Below are 20349 nucleotides of genomic sequence, written 5' to 3'. Positions count from 1 at the left end.
TTTAGTACTGTATATCCCTGTTTGATCTAAGATGTTGTAACTTTTTAGGAGCTGTGTTTTGGCACTCACAGTTTAACTAGAAAGAAACAGAAAATGCTGCTTGAAGATCGTAATACTTTTGAGTTACACATGTTGAATTACATGTTCCAAAATTTTGACTTAGTGACGATTGCGAATGTTGAGTTACTTCTCAGTAGGTTTTGCTGCTGACTGTTTGAGGTTTTCTTTCAAAACCTTCACATATTATTTATTCATGATTTCTTCTACCTTGATGATCAAGGTCCAGATACACTGAAGCATCCACACAGCATAATACTCCCACCACCATGTTTCACTGTGGAGGCACTGTTCTTTGTGCTGTATGCCTCTCCCTTCTTTGACCAAATATAATCATTGTCTCTGAGGCCAAAGACCTCCGATTTCATCTCATTTGACAAAAGGACGCACTTCCAGTATGCATAATCTTTCTCCAGGTTGAACTTAGCATACTTCAGTCTATCACGAACATGTCATTTCATCACAGTCCATTCCTGTGCACGGTGATTGTTTCCTTGAGACTACAATCCTGACTTGGCAAAGTCCATTACTATAATTATTACTATAATAATGTCTAGACAGTTTTCTCAGGGCTTTAGACACATCTCTCACTATTTTTCTTACCAGAGTCTTCCAAATCTTTGGCTTCCTACCATTTCCAAGTTTGTTCTGTACTGTTTTGCTCTCTTTCTTGACGATACATCTCAATCCAGTTTTTGAGACTTTTCTGAAGTTTTTATACTGTGTGTACATTGCAAAACAAAAACAAACAAACAAACAAAAATAAAACCTGAGTGTTAATTTGTTTTTAGCTTTGAGTGTTACAAAGTTAAAGCACATCATTGCACAGCAGTGGTTTATGCTGTTGGTTATTATGAAGGTCAGTGTGTCGGGGAGCTAATTATATTGACCAGTTTAATTCTTTAATTCTTGTTTTTTTTTACTAAAATAAGTCTGTTAATGTGTAAAAATAAAAAATACTGTGCTTTCCAAAGAAAACTACAATGTTCAGAATGCTATGTTGAAAAAAGATTTGAATTTTATACGCCGTTGTTACTTTTCTCCTCATCTGTACCTGATGGGAGATTTAATATTTTCCCCATATGTTTTAAAAAATAAACCAATTAGCCTATGTATATTTTAGAAGGATTGTGACAGTCTAGTTTATAGCCACAGAAACATTGAACAATTAATATAATTTCACAAGTGTTCCACACGGCCCTATTGAGTTTGTTCCTTCTGTTCTCCAGAATAATGTGCTGCTACTTTCAGTTCAGTGTTGTTTCTATCACAAAATGTCAACCCTGTCAGAGACACAGATCAGATCGGTGCCTATCGAATTATGGCTGAGGTATAATAACATCAACTGATGGCTCACAGCCTAATACCCTGCAGTCCATGTGAGTCAGTAGGTAAAATTGACAAAATGCAACTGACACGTCTCCCTTTAGTAACATTCCCTCTGCAATCATGATCTCATCTCGGTATTAACATTTATCAGGATGTTTATACTAAGTTGTATTATAACGTCAGACCATTACACAAAATGTGACCTTTGCCCATAAAAGTAAATATGAAATATTTAAGTTGATTTTTTTGTCATTCTGTTTATGACTCCCTGACGTTATCTCTTACCCCATTCATCCCACTCATGTCGAAATACTGAATCTAAGTCATAAATCACAGTCACATGTTCTCAGTGACAAGCAGATGCTCATTAAAGCAACCTGCATAGTGCTCCAAGGAAAGCAAGATGATCAGAAATGTGAAAATGTGCGTCATGTCTCATATCTCAACACAATCTCAAAACAAAATAGGATCAAACATAGAAACAGATTTCAAATGTTGGTTAGGACTTGTTTTTTGGTTGGTTGTCTATTCTTGACATTTAGTATTGCTTTAAAAATTGTTTTTTTTTTTTTTTGTTTTTTTAAATCAATATATTGACAATGTCAGCGATATTCGTTTGATGTCTGGGTGTGTAATCAGGCAGCGGAGGCGACGTCTGGGTTCAACATTTTATTTTAGGCTTTACAGCGGAGCTCCATCTTGTTCTCGCGCTCTACTTTCTTCTTCTCCTCTTTCTCTTACCCAGCCTCATTAGCGACACCCCTGGTCTGACAGGGTAACAGCATGTACTAATTTTCTTCCCTTATTATAGAACCTTGTAAACACAACATCTCCCCCTTTTCTCAAATAATACTCTTTCCCTTGTAGCACAACCTGAAACATTCGACAGCCTTTTACTTTTGAGGGAATTAGTAACTTCAGAATAGTATTATATATATATCCTGATAAAAGAACTGTAATGGCAAAGTAAACGTGCCCCGGATCAACCCTGAATCAAAAGGAACAACCATGTGCCCTTTTCTCAGCTTATCAGAAGTCACAGCTGGAATTAAAGATAACTAATGAAACTCAAATGCACTTTCCCTTCACAGTCATTTCTCACATCTGCATATTTCTCCTTTCTTTTTACCTCTGCACTATTTCATAACAAAGTCTTTTGTCCATCTTGGTGGTTGTCTGTCCCTCTGCAGTGTGGGACGTGTAGCAGTCTGTGCTGAGCTGATGTTTTCTGTCTCTGTATCAGCTCTTTGTGTGTGTTTTGAGTTCTCTGGGACAAGTGAGAGACGTGCTGCATTCCATCTTCTCCCATCGCTGAGGATGAAAGAACTCTCACCCGTCTGCTGCTGTACCTCCAGCGGCTTGGTGTATTGTGGCTCTCCTTTTCCCACATGGAATGGCTTTCGTACTCTCACTGACGCACCCACAGTCACTTTAGTAGGTTTAGCACCTCTCTTTCTGTCTGTATAAAGTGCACTTCTTTTCTGTGTCAATGTCACTTTGGATCTGATGTGGTCATATTGTCCAGCATCCTTTGGTGGTGGCAGAATGTTGAGTTTAGTCCGCATGGCTCTTCCTCTGAGGAGCTGGAAAGGGGACTCACCGGTTGTCGCGTGGGGAGTCGCTCGATAACTTTGAAGCAGTTCTGTAACCACAGTTTTCCATGGTCGCTGAGTAGCTTGTGCTGTCTGTATGGAGTCCTTCAGTACTCTATTAAAGCGCTCCACACATCCATTTGCTTGAGGATGATAGACGCTTGTCCTGATGTGTTTTATGCCCCTTTCAGCGAGAAACTCAGCAAAGGCAGCTGAGGTGAACTGCGGACCATTATCAGTTGTAATTTCATAAGGGTTTCCTTCACGGGCGAAAATGGAAGTCAGGAATGCAATCACTGTCGCAGTTGAGGCGTTTGGTGTGAATGCGACTTCAGGCCACTTACTGAAATAGTCAACTAGTGTGATGGCAAACCTGCAGTCATAGGTTCCTTGTTCAAACGGACCAACAATGTCGACAGCAACATGTTGAAACGGACCCTCTGGGAATTTGATGGGTTGTAACGGTGCAGGTGAAACAGCTGCAGTCTTGTCACACGATTGGCAGGTTGTGCATGTGGACAATATTTCGTGGACCAGTTCATCCATGTTTGGCCACCAATATAGATCTCTCAGGCGTTGTTTGGTTCGGACCATGCCTTGATGTCCTTCATGGGCTAGGTGCACTACTTTTCCTCGCAGAGATTTAGGAACAATCAGCTGTGTTCCTCTAAATATCAGCGGTGACTCTGCTGCCAGTTCATGTCGGACCAGGAAGTAGGGTTTGACATCATCTGGTAAGGATTTTCTTACTTTCGGCCAGCCCGAAAGAACGATCTGTCTTAGTTTTGTTAATTCAGGACAGTCTTCACATTCTGCTTTGAAGTCAGCCAGTGGAAGCGCTGTTAGCTGAGGAGAAATTTCAGCAATCTCTGTAATTAAGTCCTGTTCAGAGTCTTCACTTGTGTTTGTGGTATGCAGGGGAACACGGGACATACAGTCAGCTATAACATTTTGGCTTCCTGGACGGTACTCTAAGTCATACTGGAAACACATCAGTCTGGCTGACCAATGTGCTATCCTCATGCCAGCTCTGTTCATCCCCTTAGTACTTAACAGGGTGGTGAGGGCCTGGTGATCAGTTCTCAGAGTAAATCTGCGTCCCCATATGTACGTCCTCCATCTTTCAACGGCCCATACGCAGGCGAGGGCTTCTTTTTCAATTGTTGAATATTTCCTCTCGGCTGGGGACAGGGTGCGGGAGCCAAAAGCAACAGCACGTTCCTCATTGTTTGAGTTGATCTGGGTCAGAACAGCTCCAAGACCATAATCTGACGCATCAGTGGTGATGAACGTTGGCAGATTTGGGTTGAAGATTGCCAGTGCTGGGCTTTTTAGTAGCATTTCCTTCAGTTTGTTGAAGCTTTCATTTGCTGTATCAGTCCATTGAAGTTCAGCCGTCTGGCTTGTCCGAAGTAACTCACGGAGTGGTTCAACCACAGTTGCATAGTTTGCTAGGAATTTGCTGAACCACGAAGTCAAGCCTAAGAAGGAACGAAGAGCAGCCATGTCCTTTGGTGCAGGGGCTTTGGCAATGGCAGTCAGGTGGTCTGGGCTGGGGCTCAGGCCATCCTTGGAAATGACGTCTCCCAAGAACGGAATAGATGTCTGTCCAAATGAACTTTTGTTGAAGTTGATCTGCAGACCGACATCCTTCAGGCGTTGGAGGACAGCCTGTAACCGTTCATCATGCTCTTCTCTGGAATGTCCATACACTATTATGTCATCCAAGTAGTTCTGTACTCCTGTCTGGTCTTTTAGGACTGTTTGCATCATCTTTTGGAAGGCAGAAGGGGCTGAAGCAAGTCCAAATGGAACTCGGGTAAACTGGAAGAGTCCTTCATGGGTTATGAATGCTGTGAGGCTTCGGCTATCAGGGTGAAGAGGTAGTTGGTGATAAGCTGAACTTAAATCAATCTGGCTAAATTGTGTAGCCCCAGCCAGCTGTGCGAACAAATCCTCCATGTGAGGAAGAGGGTAACAGTCCATGATCACACTCTTGTTAGGTTCACGCAGATCCACACAAAGTCTTAAGTCTCCCTTACTTTTTCTTCCAACCACCAGAGGACTCACCCATTCAGCTGCATCCACTGGTTCGATGATGCCTGCTTGGAGTAGACGTTTCAATTCAGCTGACACCTCCTCACGTATGCTGAGTGGTAGACGCCGCAGTTTTTGGCGAACCGGCTGTACTGTCTTGTTCACTCGAACTTTGTGGATAAACCCTTTAACAGCTCCGAGATGATGGGAAGAAGAGGAATCAATGTTATTCACCATGCATGTTTGTTTACTGGCTGGTGCTCCTCTTGCAGGATCCTCTCCTTTGTTGATGACTTTTCCAGCAATGATATCAATGTTAAGTGCTTTAATTAAGTCCAACCCCAGCAACGGTGATCCATCTTTAACTATGAAGAATGATCCTGGCACTTTTCTGTCATTGTTTGCAACCCTCACTGAAGCCTGTAGGCAGCCAATGACAGGCAAGTCACCTTTTGCATAAGTGACAAGCTTAACTTTCGGTTCAGTCAAAGCGCAGGGTGCAAAATGTTCTTTGTAGATGGCTTCTGGGAGGATAGATACTGAAGCTCCTGTATCCACAATTAACTCCAGAACCTGAGAGTTTCCCTGTGGTGTTTCAATGTTCATTTTGCATGTAATCTTATCACATGCTGCAGTCATCAGTTTGTGATCATCGACACATAAAACTGTAAACTCAGGAACAACTACTTCCCTGACCACTGCTACAGCTGATTTACAAACTCTGGCGAAGTGCCCTTTTTTGTTGCATTTATCACATTTTACTGTTGCTGCTGGACAGTTTTTATCATTAGCCAGGTGTTTCTCGGATCCACATCTGAAACAATGACGCTGTTGCTCTTTATCACTTGCCTTTTTGTGCCATTCTTTAGATGTAGGTCCCCGAGCTTGAGCCGGTCGCGCTCCTCTTTTTCCCCGAAGACGTGCGTCCTTCACCTCCACAGCTTGTACTGCCGCAGTCTGGGCCGTGGGCGCAGCAGAGAGGAGTGTAGCATTCTTGACCGCAGCCTCCACCTGACATGCAATAGTAACTGCCTTGTCCAATGTAAGGTCCTCCTCCAGCAGCAATTTTTCTTTAACAACACTTCACCCTCCATTATTCCAAAACCACATGGCACAGCTAATGCTCTGAGGGCGGCAACATACTGGGTCACCGTTTCATCAGCCCGCTGAACTCGCTGTCTGAATGTGTGCCTGCATGCCACTACATTCACTTTAGGGACAAAGTGGTTTTCAAGCGCAGTCATGGCTTCAGCAAACGTTGTACCTTGATTCGGCAGTGTGTAGAACAGTCGTTGTCCCTCTGGTCCCAAGCAATGTAATAAGACGGCTCGTCGTCTCGCCTCCGGCCATGCATCTCCCGTAGCATTTATCACTAGCATGTAGTTCTCAAAGAATTTGCGCCACGTCATAAACGGTATTGGCGGCTCACCCGCATGTTGCAAAAAGGGCGGTGGGCTCGGCACTGAAGCGCTCATCTTCGTCGCCAATTTGTTGGGTGTGTAATCAGGCAGCGGAGGCGACGTCTGGGTTCAACATTTTATTTTAGGCTTTACAGCGGAGCTCCATCTTGTTCTCGCTCTCTACTTTCTTCTTCTCCTCTTTCTCTTACCCAGCCTCATTAGCGACACCCCTGGTCTGACAGGGTAACAGCATGTACTAATTTTCTTCCCTTATTATAGAACCTTGTAAACACAACAATGTCCTTGAAAGTTTCCTGGATGTCTTTCTTGGACTATCTTTTAATCAAGGTTACAATGTGTACAATACATTTTATAGTGTCCTTTATTGAGTTACAAAAATGTCAAACAAAAAAATCACTTGAGTGAAGAATTCCATATAATTATGCTCCTCTATGATCACAATCATGCTCAGGATCCCCCACCTTTCGATTCAGTATCATTCTAATGAGCCAACCAATCAACCCACTTGATTAACATCAGAGGGCCTAGAGGTAACAGCTGTGTCAGTCCAGATGAGCAAATTTACCAAGTAACAACACATAACCTGTAGATATATGTAAATGTTATGCACTTTTTACAAATAATTTTTTTCAAAATAGAAGTTTATGTATGCGGAATGACATTGTTAAGCTGTCTACTCACAATGATGTCAAGTCCCATAAGGCTCTAAAACAAATGCAAATCAAAAGCAGAAATGCATGCATTTGTTTTCTTTATTGGAGGTTATGTATCAGAATTTCAGCAGCAGGACCATGCCACCAAACATGCTCTTTCCGGTTGTCATCTAGGTTCCCCCAGTTCTGCAAGCTGTTCATTCTCGTTTACGTTCGCCACCCTCCCTCCCTCCTTGTTTTCAATTCTTTAACTTCTTCACTTCTATTTAGTGCACGGGGATCTGCCAGGCCCGGGAGCTGTCCTCAGTCCCCTTCGAGGCCTTCCTCAAACCGCAGCTCAATTCATGTCCAAGCATTCACCTTTCCCTACTAAACACTGTCAAACCTAAAATGAGGACGTGGGCCCAGCAAGTGAATTGCAATAACGTTAGTGGAGAGTCTGACAGGACCACTGGTATATGTGGAAAGGACGTCACTGTTTTAATCATATTTGCTGGGTGTGCAAGAGGACTTAAAGTCTTGTCAGTGCTGCTGTAGTACCACTGCCTTACTCATCTTCAAATAAAAGCCAAATCATCACAATTATTTTACCTTAATGCATACCAGATGGCCAGTTAGAGACTTCACAATCCACAAAGCCATATAATAGTATCATGTTACTTTGTATGGCAGGACAAACGTATGTCATGGGAGGTTAGTCTCAATAGCTTTGGCCCTGTGCCCAATATATGCCAAGTAGATGTGATAGTGACCGAGTACATTCACTGCCATTGTAGACGGCCACTGCATTTTGCAACAGCGTCAAATTCTTGTGTATAATGATGCTATTGATCAGTGCTGTCCACAAAGGTATCAGCTATCAATTCTGTATCCCAGCTGGTCCATAAAATATATAACTCACATTTTTAATATATGATTGACTAATACATGATTGGCTCATTGGTCATTTATTGTAGTCTATGTCAGAGACATCAAGACAAAGACAAAGTGAAGAAAATAATGAACATAAAAATGAATTTCCCCTGCTACACATGAAAGCAAAAGCTGTGTCAGCCCGCTGTTAGAGTGCAACTTGAACCCTCTTTCCTACTGCTTTCTTACTAGCTGTGCAAACAAGTCACTGAGGTCAAAACTATTGGAAAGTGAATCAGTTGGTCATCAATTGTCGAGTCACTTAAAACCCAAGAGAGATACTTCAAAAGAAACCGTGAGATTCAAGACTTTTTTCTAAATCCTTCAGTTTCCATGTGTCTTAATATTTTAGAATTAGCTTTTCCTCATTCTCTTTTTTCTTACTTGCCTTTTCTGCTGTTGCTCCTCCTGCATCATCTCTTCCTCCCTGACTCGACAGACCTCGCCCAATCCTAGTAAAACTGCCTTTATGTTTGTTTAGTTTTGTTTTCTCCACCTCTTCTTTCTCTTCTCCTCCCTAAACCGTATTTCTGGGTGTTGTGAATCCGATGGAGCCATAAAAAAGAGAAACGCAAAGCTCTGAGCCATAACAGCAATGCATCCCCTGTGAAATTTTAGATGGCCATTAAGCTAATGGGGCTCTCTGGCCCAGCTGGTGGTATAACTCAGTTCGCAAGCTGTAAGGCCGGGACCAGGCACAATGGGGCCCCGTGTTCCAGTGTGTTGGTGTAAACATTGCACAATGAGTCGGCTTCACGAAGCATTAAATAGAGATGAATGAGGAACTCTCACGTAAAATAGGATTAAACACAGCTGTCAATAGCTTAAAGGCTCCATTTCCAGAAAATCATTCAGAAATATAGGCCTACTGTATTTTATGCGAAGAGTGTTTGTGATGGAGACTCCAAAAGCAGAGAAGTTTAGGAATTAGCACTTTCAACGGCACTCATGTAGGTCAACACAAACCAACCTGTGGCATTAAAAACAAAACAAAAAAGACAAATGGAGCCAAAACAATAATCCCAATCTATGCTTCACTAAAACCGAAATTACATCTTGTCTCAGTTTTGTCTCGGTTGGTTAGTTCAAAGCAAAGGGCTCATGTCGCTCCCTCCTCGTGAGAAAGGGCAGCAGAACTTAAGCTTTTACAGTCAAAACCATTTACTGTGTTTACTTTTAGTTAGCAGGCCAGCATGCACTCACAGACCCCAGGTAGTAGATCGCTTGCTCTCTCCCTCCCTCCTGCCTTCTCTCTCCGTCTGTCTGCCTGCTCAGTTTGTTTTTAACAAGAAGGGAAGGAGATGATACCACCTCAATTACAGGGGAAGTGCTTTTTTATGGGCCTCTCTGGGACTATCACACATGCACACAATGTGAGTGTGAACTAATGAATTCAGAACGATGAAAATTTCTCTACAGGGGAATTTATAAAAGACACCCACTGTACACTGGAGCTCACAGACAGACACTCGTGGAGATAACCTTTTTGTCACCTTAGCAGTGGTGACATGACGTCTGTTAAATGAAGGGAAATTGTCAGTGTTTTGTGGCACAGATTAGGAGAACATCAATGTAGACATTGAGAGGAAAAAGCAGTTTGAAAATATAAGTTTCAAAAAACAACTTTAAAGGATACATTTTTATTTAAAGATGAAGATAATTATAGCAAAGTTTTCTCATAGTTGTTCTCCATCACTGCAGTATTCAGAGAGGCATGTTGAGAGGCATGAGCACTAAACCCCCCTTCCAGAAATCAGTTTCATTTCTTCTCTCTGTGTGTTCCCAGTCTCCTCCTCCTTCTGTGTAGGCCTAGAGCTCGCCTACTCCTCAACAATAGGAGGGTGGAGGAGTGTGGATCCTGTCCGTTCTCAGGACCAGGGGTGTAAATTCCAGTGAAGCCCCGGGGCTCCGGATAGAAGGAGAACCCGAACTCTGTCTGCCCCCACCTTTTTGGAGTCCTCAGGGGGGCCAAAAGGTAATGAAGCCAGAGCCACAGGGGCTTGTTGAGGTGGAGAGAGGACGAGTGTGTGTGTGCGTGTGCATTTAAGGGCTTCTTTTGGGATTTCTTCATGGACACAGGGGAGGGGATTCCTGGGCCTGCTCTCCTCGTCACCTCTAGTGACCACATGTCTAATTACGCAGCGGGTTGGATGCACACACACAGGCACGCAGACACATGCACACACACACTCCTGTGTCACATAGCCATTTGCAGACATCTATGATTTAAATTGTTCTTGACTTTATGCTTTTGGACTTTAGTGAAACATTTCAACAACTATGTGATGGATGGCCAGGAAATTTTGTACAGATACTGTTGGCCCGGAGAAGATATAGCCCCGTGACTTCAGTGATTTCGTGACTTTTTCTTGGGCACTATAAGGTTCACATTTCTCGTTCTGAGTGTTTATACAAAGTTCATATTTCCCTCAACTCCATCCCCTGACATTCTGCATGCAAGTAAGTGTGCAGATGTTTTATTTGTACAGCTTCACAGAGTCACTAACATGGCATTCTATGCAAAGCAAATAAGCCTTATCTGCACTCAAAATATAAATAGCTTATATAAATAACTCCTTTAAAATCCCTCTACAATGAGGGACATTTATAAAGTTAAAACACACATTGCAACAGTCTGAATTAGGCCTTTTTCACGCTCTCTTCTTCATGCATACACGAACCCCCCTGTCTCTGTAAAAGTAAATTAACACTAATATTGTGCTACCATGCCAGTCTCCAGGGTGGCCTTTGCATTGTCAGACAAAGGCAGAGCAGAAACAGCACTTTTTAGTGCTTTTAATTACTGCTCTTACAGTTGTTTACGAGCCCAGTCAAATATCCTAGGTCGCTTCAAATTACGCATACACACTTAGCACACAGAGCCTACTACTCCGCTCGCATATGGAGGGCGAGGGATTTAAAGAGAAGATGCAATTTTGATTGCACTCCCTATGCAGTGCAGCAGCGTAAGGGTCTAGTTGTAGACAACAAAGCCCCAAATCCACCACCCACCTATCGGCGGTAGGCCCCACTCAGCAACAAAACAGCAGGAAATGCACTTTTATATCTTTTACACCTATCTGATTGGCCTGTGAGGCTCTTCTCAGTCTGGGAACATCTACACATCTACAATTGTGGAAAATATACAGGGCAGCCACACGACTGCTGCACTGGTACCTCAAATCTGTGATGAATTATCAGAAAGCTGAATACTATGTACACTGAATGCTAACTGGGGATTTATGTTTGAGCGGGAAATCTACTTTACTAAGCTACGTTGTAACTGTAAACACCTCTGAGACAATATGAAGTAACTTATGTTCTAACCTGACATTCCCCTTAAATGAAACTGCACATCAGATTGGGGCATCCGACAACTGCCGTGGTGATTGATTCCTCCTATGCGTTACACGCTACTTTTCCGCCACATTTTTTGAATTTATTAGTGATAGATTAACAATCCTTGTCCCAGCATAAGGAATAATAATGATATCGTCATTATAGGGGCTCAGAAATGTCAGGAAATTCCAGGAATAAGATTGCTGTAACTATCAAAATGGACGTAAAGGAATATAGAAAGAAATAGAAAAACTTGAGAGGCAAATATGTTTGCCACAACAAGGAGTGGGGACCCTGGAGGGAAAAAATACCGCCATTTCATTTTTTTCTATCCGCTAGTACCACATATAAAACACCGGGACACGCCCAAGCAGTAAATAACACATAATGCACCAGCACAAGCATAAAGGCTGGCAACCACACTGCGCACTTGTGCAGGTTATGTCATAGGCTCTACCATGATTCTCCATATTCTCCTTTTGAGCTTTATTGCTATCATTTATTACTGAAAGGCCTTAGTTTTAAAGCATTTTCTGACATTTTGAAATCCCAGTCACTTTTTCATGATCTGAAATTCCATGACAAAAATAGCTTCAAAGTCTATAGTGACCATGACATCAGTACAGTGCCATCACCTCATCAAGACTACACTAGAAAACATATATTTCTTTGAGTGCTGATGTGGGTTTACCATGACGTAGCTCTTGGTAAATCTGAACGATTGTGTAGCTAAATGTTGCATGGTCATACGCATATTCAATATTTTAGTACAGTGTACGTCATTCGGATGAATTATGAGACAGGGAAAGTGTGTTTGCCAGTATTAGATTTCCTCATTGTGGAGGAGGACCAAGAGTTTCCAGTATCTGAGTGAGTGTGCAGAACTAAGATGACTCATCCAGCTGAAAAAAGCCAGTAGGTCTGACTTCTCCTGAAGGTTCTTCGGGCAGCACAGCATTAAGAAATAGGACTTAGTAACCTCACCACCCAGGAGGGTGTGAACCGGATGAAAGCATGGTGATGTGAGGAAGCAGCAGATCTGTGGTGGTAACCACCATGCTAATTCATTGTATGAATGTGTGTGAGTGTAGTTAGAAAGCACTCACTACAGGTAGTGCAGAATTATTAGGCAAATGAGTATTTTGTCCACATCATCCTCTTCATGCATGTTGTCCTACTCCAAGCTGTATAGGCTCGAAAGCCTACCACCAATTAAGCATATTAGGTGATGTGCATCCCTGTAATGAGAAGGGGTGTGGTCTAATGACATCAACACCCTATATCAGGTGTACATAATTATTAGGCAACTTCCTTTCCTTTGGCAAAATGGGTCAAAAGAAGGACTTGTCAGGCACAGAAAAGTCAAAAATAGTGAGATATCTTGCAGAGGGATGCAGCAGTCTCAAAATTGCAAAGCTTCTGAAGCGTGATCATCGAACAATCAAGCGTTTCATTCAAAATAGTCAACAGGGTCGCAAGAAGCGTGTGGAAAAACCAAGGCGCAAAATAACTGCCGATGAACTGAGAAAAGTCAAGCGTGCAGCTGCCAAGATGCCACTTGCCACCAGTTTGGCCATATTTCAGAGCTGCAACATCACTGGAGTGCCCAAAAGCACAAGGTGTGCAATACTCAGAGACATGGCCAAGGTAAGAAAGGCTGAAAGACGACCACCACTGAACAAGACACACAAGCTGAAACGTCAAGACTGGGCCAACAAATATCTCAAGACTGATTTTTCTAAGGTTTTATGGACTGATGAAATGAGAGTGAGTCTTGATGGGCCACATGGATGGGCCCGTGGCTGGATTGGTAAAGGGCAGAGAGCTCCAGTCCGACTCAGACGCCAGCAAGGTGGAGGTGGAGTACTGGTTTGGGCTGGTATCATCAAAGATGAGCTTGTGGGGCCTTTTTGGGTTGAGGATGGAGTCAAGCTAAACTCCCAGTCCTACTGCCAGTTTCTGGAAGACACCTTCTTCAAGCAGTGGTACAGGAAGAAGTCTGCATCCTTCAAGAAAAACGTGATTTTTATGCAGGACAATGCTCCATCACACGCGTTCAAGTACTCCACAGCGTGGCTGGCAAGAAAGGGTATAAAAGAAGAAAAACTAATGACATGGCCACCTTGTTCACATGATCTGAACCCCATTGAGAACCTGTGGTCCATCATCAAATGTGAGATTTACAAGGAGGGAAAACAGTACACCTCTCTGAACAGTGTCTGGGAGGCTGTGGTTGCTGCTGCACGCAATGTTGATGGTGAACAGATCAAAACACTGACAGAATCCATGGATGGCAGGCTTTTGAGTGTCCTTGCAAAGACAGGTGGCTATATTGGTCGCTGATTTGTTTTTGTTTTGTTTTTGAATGTCAGAAATGTATATTTGTGAATGTGGAGATGTTCTATTTGTTACGCCCGAGAGGGCCAGGCTGTGGGTGTGGACTCAAATGCAGACACAGAGGGAGGCAAAACGAGCGTGAACACAGTGCTTCATTTACAGTGCCTAGTGAACTTACAAAGCAGGAAACTATGAATGCTATGAACTATGAATGCTATGAACTGTGGAAGCTATGAACTGAGAACTGTGAGGCCAAACTGTGAACATGAAAATCTGAGTGCTATGACTAGGTGCTAGATTTCACGGATGGATCCGGGGAAAAAAGGGGCAGCGGCTTGGATGGAGGTACGCAGTCAGCGTTGCAGGTTTAAAGTGTCATGCGAGGAGGGGGTGTCCAGGGGGTTCCGGGTGAGGAGTGTCCAGAGAGGATCCAGAATATGCTTGGAGTGAGGGACTTGGCAGGGAGGCAGGCAGGTGTAGTCCGATGATGGAAAGGAAGCAACCAGATGACAGAACCAGCGTCCAGGCGGAGATGTGAGTAGTCTAGGTTGGGAAGCGTGACTGCCAGGTGGGTCCTATGACAAAGAAAATACGGTGAGGAGAAAAGCAGTAGTTAAGGGTTCTCACAAGGGCTTGGCGGCCTAGCACTAACATGAGTTAGCAGAAGATCTGGCAGAGGTCTGTTGTGAATGCTGGTCTTATATGCTGGTGACTTGATTGGAACCAGGTGTGGAAGCTGATTGGAGTCTCTGCCTGAAGGTGGAGCCCAGTGGAGTGGAAAAACCCCGTACTCACCCGGACCATGACAGTACCCCCTCCTCAAGGATCGCCCCCCGGCGACCGAGCCGACCCGGACACGCAACGAGACCTGTAAAAATCAGAAACAAGCGCCGGGTCCAAGATCAGAGACGGAGACACCCACGAACGCTCCTCAGGCTCGTACCCCTCCCAGTCCACCAAAAACTGCCGGCCCCTGCCCCTCTGCCGCACGTCCAGGATACGCCGCACCAAGTAGGCAGGATGACCATTGACGAGCCGGGCGGGAGGAGGGGGGTCGGAAGGAGGGCACAGAGGACTAGACAACACTGGCTTGACCTGCGAAACATGGAACACTGGATGGATCCGCAACGATGCAGGTAATGTGAGCCTGACTGCCGCAGGGCCGATTAGCCTGTCAATCTTGAAAGGCCCAATATAGCGCGGAGACAGTTTGCGGGAGGTTCCCTGGAGCGGGATGTCCTTAGCCACCAGCCACACCTTTTGCCCCGGAGAGTAAGTAGGTGCAATTAATGACCCACCCGCAATAGTACAGTACTTTCACGTTACTGTAATATTTTAGTGGATATCTCATAAAGTACATTAAGATGGGAAGAGACCTGCAGATTGCTTTATGAAAACCAAGACACCACATATGTAATCATTTACTGCCGCCACCGAATGAGTGAGAAATTACAGTGACACTAAACAACCATAGACTACAATGATAGAGTGCTGTGTGTGATGGCAAGGAGAAATGGACAATCATTAAAATACAATTTGGCTTGCTCGGTTACGTTACAATGAATGGAAAAAGGAAACAGATTAAAAAAGCCCAAATTTGGGTGAAATGGTGGATGGAGAGACATTGGCAACAAGCACGAAAGTTAGAGGTGAGGTGAGTGAACTCTGCTCCCTGAGATCTGGAGCGACTGGATCTATATAATTGCACTTTAATAACACCCATGACAACCCATGTTTGCATTTTAGGAAATGTTTAAATGCAGATTTTTGGATTTTATTAAAAATTCTGTTACAATATGCATCACAATGAAAATTTATGACAGAAAACAACTTTCAGCACATGCTAAATTTATGTTTGTTCTACATCATGACGGTATACTGCTTCTTCCTGAACTTTTATATTTTAAAGACTAATAGTGAATGGACCATTTCTTGTATAGCATTCACTACTGCTCTACATGAGCACTCACAGTGCCTTAAACAACATGCCTCATTCACCCATTCACACAAATTTTTTTTTGTCCAAGTCCTTACTATCTAACATTCATACACATTTACAGTTCGATGATCGCACAAGTAGTGACTCAGTTCAGTATCTTGCCCAAGAAGCAGCCATGAATTGAACCACTCATCGCCCAATTAGTAGATGACTGCTCCACTGTCTGAGCCACAGCCACCACTCCTTTTAAGAGTTGCATCTAAGTCTAACACTCAATCCAGTCCTCCGTGAAAAGTCTAAATTAGCATGACTGTCATTAACTCCAGTATTATTTGTTCTTTAAAGAAACACAGACTTTGTGTAGCACTTATTCTGTACTTTCTCTGCTAGTAAAATGATACTACTTTTGCTTTTATGTAATATCCCTATTTAAGTGTCACTTTTGGAAAGCAATGAATACTTGTTTGACTTCATGGATGGCCAGCGGAGAGAAATCCCCTGCCTTACCACCCAGGTATTTGTTTTTCTACAATCCTTTGAAGAGGAAACAGGTACCAGGTGTCCTCTGAAAGTGCATGTTTCCTGTGGAGTCCTGGGACCAGACGTGCACAGTGTTCAACTTGTCTTCCCGGGATGCTGACGCTGACACTTTTAATTTGACTCATGCATGCTCGTTCCCTGTAAAGAGTTGTACACACCAGATGAAACAGTGTTTGTGTCTGGCACAGACACAAACACTGCAGGCAAACATATTTGCTAGTGAAACCTGAGAATGAGATGCATGTTTATGTGATCATGCTGAGACATGCCATCTGATGATGTAGTTTCATTCTATACAATAATTACATCCTAATACTGATATAATCATTATTGGTTATCTGTTGACTAGAATCAGTTTATACATACACTATTAAATATCAATATATCATCTGCATATTAAGATGTTAACATCACAATTACACTTTGCCCACTTAATAATTAATTAATGAAGCTCTCTGTGTATTCTGCTCTAAAAGCAATAGGTTAGGGGGAAATGGTGGTCATAATGGTGATGTCAGCTTTCAGCTCATTCAGGGGACTTGTGGTTTCAGAATAACTGCTATTTGACGAGAAAAAAAGATAATCTTACAGGATATTATCTAAGTGCAAGTAATAAACGTAGCATAAAGAACTGAAGAGCGAAGGAATTTGAGGCGAGGCAGCGGATAGCAAAAAGTCTTTGAAAGGTGAAGCCACCAGCTTCTTTCACTGTGACCATGCACTCCACTGATGACAAGACTAAGATGGCATCTGCTGATAGGGGCTGCTCATCAGCACCTTTATTTCATGGGCCACAGATGGGGAGAAGAGTGGTAGTGTGTATGTGTGTGTAAGACTGAGACAATAGGTGCTTTAGAGTTTTCTAAATGTGGCAGCTACTGGCAGATATTTATTGTATTTATTAAAGAGGCTGTGTCCTCCCTTGTAGTTTTGGGAACACATCCACAAATACTTCAGTAAATGGATGAGACATTTATAAAAATGCAGCTTGAAATGTGACCTAGTTGAGACAGCTCACCAATCTGAGGCAACGTAATTTTCAGTTAGATCCCAACTTAACCCATTATCTTATTTCAATGATTTTAAGCAATTAATAATAAAGTAATATTAAATAATGAAGCTACTACAGTGTACACCAGTCATGCATTTGAGAAATTTGATGATGGATCTTTCCTTAATACATAAAACCTTTGCTTGGGTGTTTGTTTGTTTGCTTGGCTGCCAAATCCTACTACATTATGGTAGGCCAGGTACATCTTAGGCCAGCTTTAGACTCTCAAGGTTCATATCTATATCAGAAAGTGTGCCTAAAATTATCTGTTTTGACCATTTATGCATATAGAACACAGTATTTAAAACATTGTATTCAATTCAGTTTGATTTATATAGCACCAAAATAACAACAACCGGTGCTTTTTATTGCAAATGCTCCTATAATAATGCAGAGAAAACAGAAAATTCCATCAAACACCCCCCTATGAGCAAGGGCTTTGGCAACAGTGGGAAGGAAAAACTCCTTTTAACAGGAAGAAACCCCCAGCAGAACCAGGCTCAGGGAGGAGCAGCCATCTGTCGCAACCAGTTTAGGGTGAGGGGAGGAAGATAAGATAAAAACATGCTGTGGAAGAGAGCCATAGATTAATAATAACTAATGATGAGCTGCAGAGTGCATAAACACATAGTGACTGAAAAAAAGTGAGAGAAAAAAAAAACAGGCAGTGAGAAGCCAAGACCTATTGCAACGTAACTAAGGGAGGAATCAGGGTCATCTTACCCAGTCCCAATTATATGCTTCACCAAAGCTTTAACCCTAATCTTAAATGTAGAGAGCGTGTCTGTCTCCTGAATCCAAACTGGGAGTTTGTTTTACAGAAGAGAGGCTTAGAATCTGAAAGCTCTGCCTCTACTTCTACTTTTATATATGCTAGGAACCATGAGTAAGCCTGAGCTTGAAATGCTGTGTTGAATTGATACTGTCATGGTCCTGGGCCATGTGGGCCCGGTATTCTCAGTTTTTGTGTGTTTTGTATTTTATTCCCTAGTTATGCCTTGGTTCCTAGGATTATTTAGTTAAGATGGTCCTTATTTGGTTACCTCCTGTGTGCCCCTGTGTATCTTTGAGCCCTCGTCTCTCCTTGTGTTTTATTCTGTTTTCCCCAGCCCGTTATGTCTGTGTTCTCCCCGTGCTCTCTCTCCTCCTGTCTGAACCTCTGTACTTCCTGTTTTACTTCGCCCATCTCCCGTCAGTGTTGTGTTCACTCCTGCCATGTCTTGTTATGATTATCAGTGTCACCTGTGTTCCCCATGTGCTCCCACTTCCCTCGTTAACCCTCTGTGTATTTATGTCTGCGTCTCCCTCAGTTCTGTGTCGCGTTCTCCCTCATGACTGTGTGCCCCTCCGTGTGTTTCCTCATAAGTCTGTTCCTTAGTACTTCCCAGTTTAGTTTCATGTTATTTTGTATCGCCGTTATCTTTTCTCATCTTTTGTCATCTTTTGTCAGCAATAAAGCTGCATTTTGAGTTCAGTCCTGTTTTCCCGTGAGTTTGCGTTTGGGTCCTATTTCCTGCCTGCCACACGGCCAGATCATGACAGATACAGCATTATGAGATCTTTAAGATAAGATGGGCTTGATTATTCAAGACCTTGTATGTAATGAGAATGATTTTAAACTTAATTCTGGATCCCAGAAAAGCCATTATGGGAGCAATGGTCTGTCTCTTTCTAGTCCCTGTCAGTACTCTTGGTGCAGCATCTTGGATCAACTGAAGACTTTTCAGTTTTTAGGACATCCTGATAATAATGGATTATGATTGTCAAGTAATAAATAAACAAGTAATAAACACATGAACTAGCTTTTCTTTTTTTTTTTCTTTTTTTTTTTTAATTATGAATTTATTTTATTTTCAGTTGCTACAAACGGGACAGACATGACTGGGGGATAGGACAGGGAGAAAGAATGAAAGAAAGAGAGGGAGAGAAAGAAAACCAAAGGGGAGAAGAGACGGTGAGAAGGGGGGGAAGAAAGAAAAAAAAAAAAAAGAAAAAAAAAAACACCTGGGTCACCTGTATGGAGAAAAAAAACAGAAGAGAAAGAAACAACAAAGAGCAACATAATAAAAAAAAGGCACCGTCACAATAAACTAGCTAGCAGTAGATATCAGTAGATACTAAATAATAAACGATATTGTGCAGCACGCAAGATAGACAGCGCAGAATGTGCTTTGAGGCAGCAGCCAAGAAAGCTGTAGTCTGCGTCTGTGAATACCCGTGTGTACACCTGTGTGCATACCTGTGTGGATCAGCATGCTTGCATTCCAAAGGTTTCTCCATGTAACGATCTGCTAGGGAGTGTGGGGAGCCACAGCCCCGTCCTCCAGGGCATGAAGCAGGTATGGAGGAGATCAAAACTCCAGACATCCAGAGGCCCCCAGAACACAAGAGACCAAGGAAGACCAACAGAGGGGCAGCCGCGCCACTGTCCCAGTAAGAGCTGAGGAGAGTCCCAGATGAGGGCTCACTCAGCAGCCGCGGAGCAGAAGCCAGGGGGAGTTGCAGTGACGCGCCCGTGAGCTCCGCCGGCAGCCAGCTGTGCCTGAGTGACCGAGCCCCAGGCCGAGAGGCCGGGGGCACCCCACCTCCGAAGTGGCCCGAGCAAGCCCCAGGCTCCAGGCCCCGATAAGCGGCCGCCAAGGAGTGAGCCGGTGTGTACCCGGACGCCCACCCCCAGACACAAAGAACCACCAACGCACCGACACCTGAGGGAGTCCGCCACTGGCAAGGGAAGTGGTGGTGGGTGGAGATAGGCCTCCAAACCTTGGAGGGCCTGAGATGTCCCCAGAGAGGTGGCGTCTGATACCCAACCTGACATATAGACACAGACATACAGGCACACACAGACACAAACATCCATTCCCACCCTCATACTCTCATATGCACTTACTCCACACTCAACCAACGTGGAGACAGACATAAAGAGCAACCCGTTCTCACTCCCAAAGCGTAACATTTTACGCTAGGTGACAAATCATCACCATATTACGTTTTCGGCTACCCACCACGTTCCTAAATGACGACCTCGGAAAACAGAGGAAATATGAGAACCCTCTGGACTGAATCTACACATGTTCGCTCTTTTTCTTCAAATCGCTTAGAAACACGCTATTTAACATCATTAAAGTCCTGGTTAAGGTCA

This window comes from Aulonocara sp. 'chitande type north' Nkhata Bay, linkage group LG11 (genome assembly GCF_057382095.1).
Source record: "Aulonocara sp. 'chitande type north' Nkhata Bay isolate Kocher_YH1m ecotype deep benthic linkage group LG11, A_spYH_male_GT1.1, whole genome shotgun sequence".
NCBI lineage: Eukaryota > Metazoa > Chordata > Actinopteri > Cichliformes > Cichlidae > Aulonocara > Aulonocara sp. 'chitande type north' Nkhata Bay.
The sequence above is the reverse complement of the archived record's forward strand: the minus strand, read 5'-3'. Positions refer to the sequence as shown.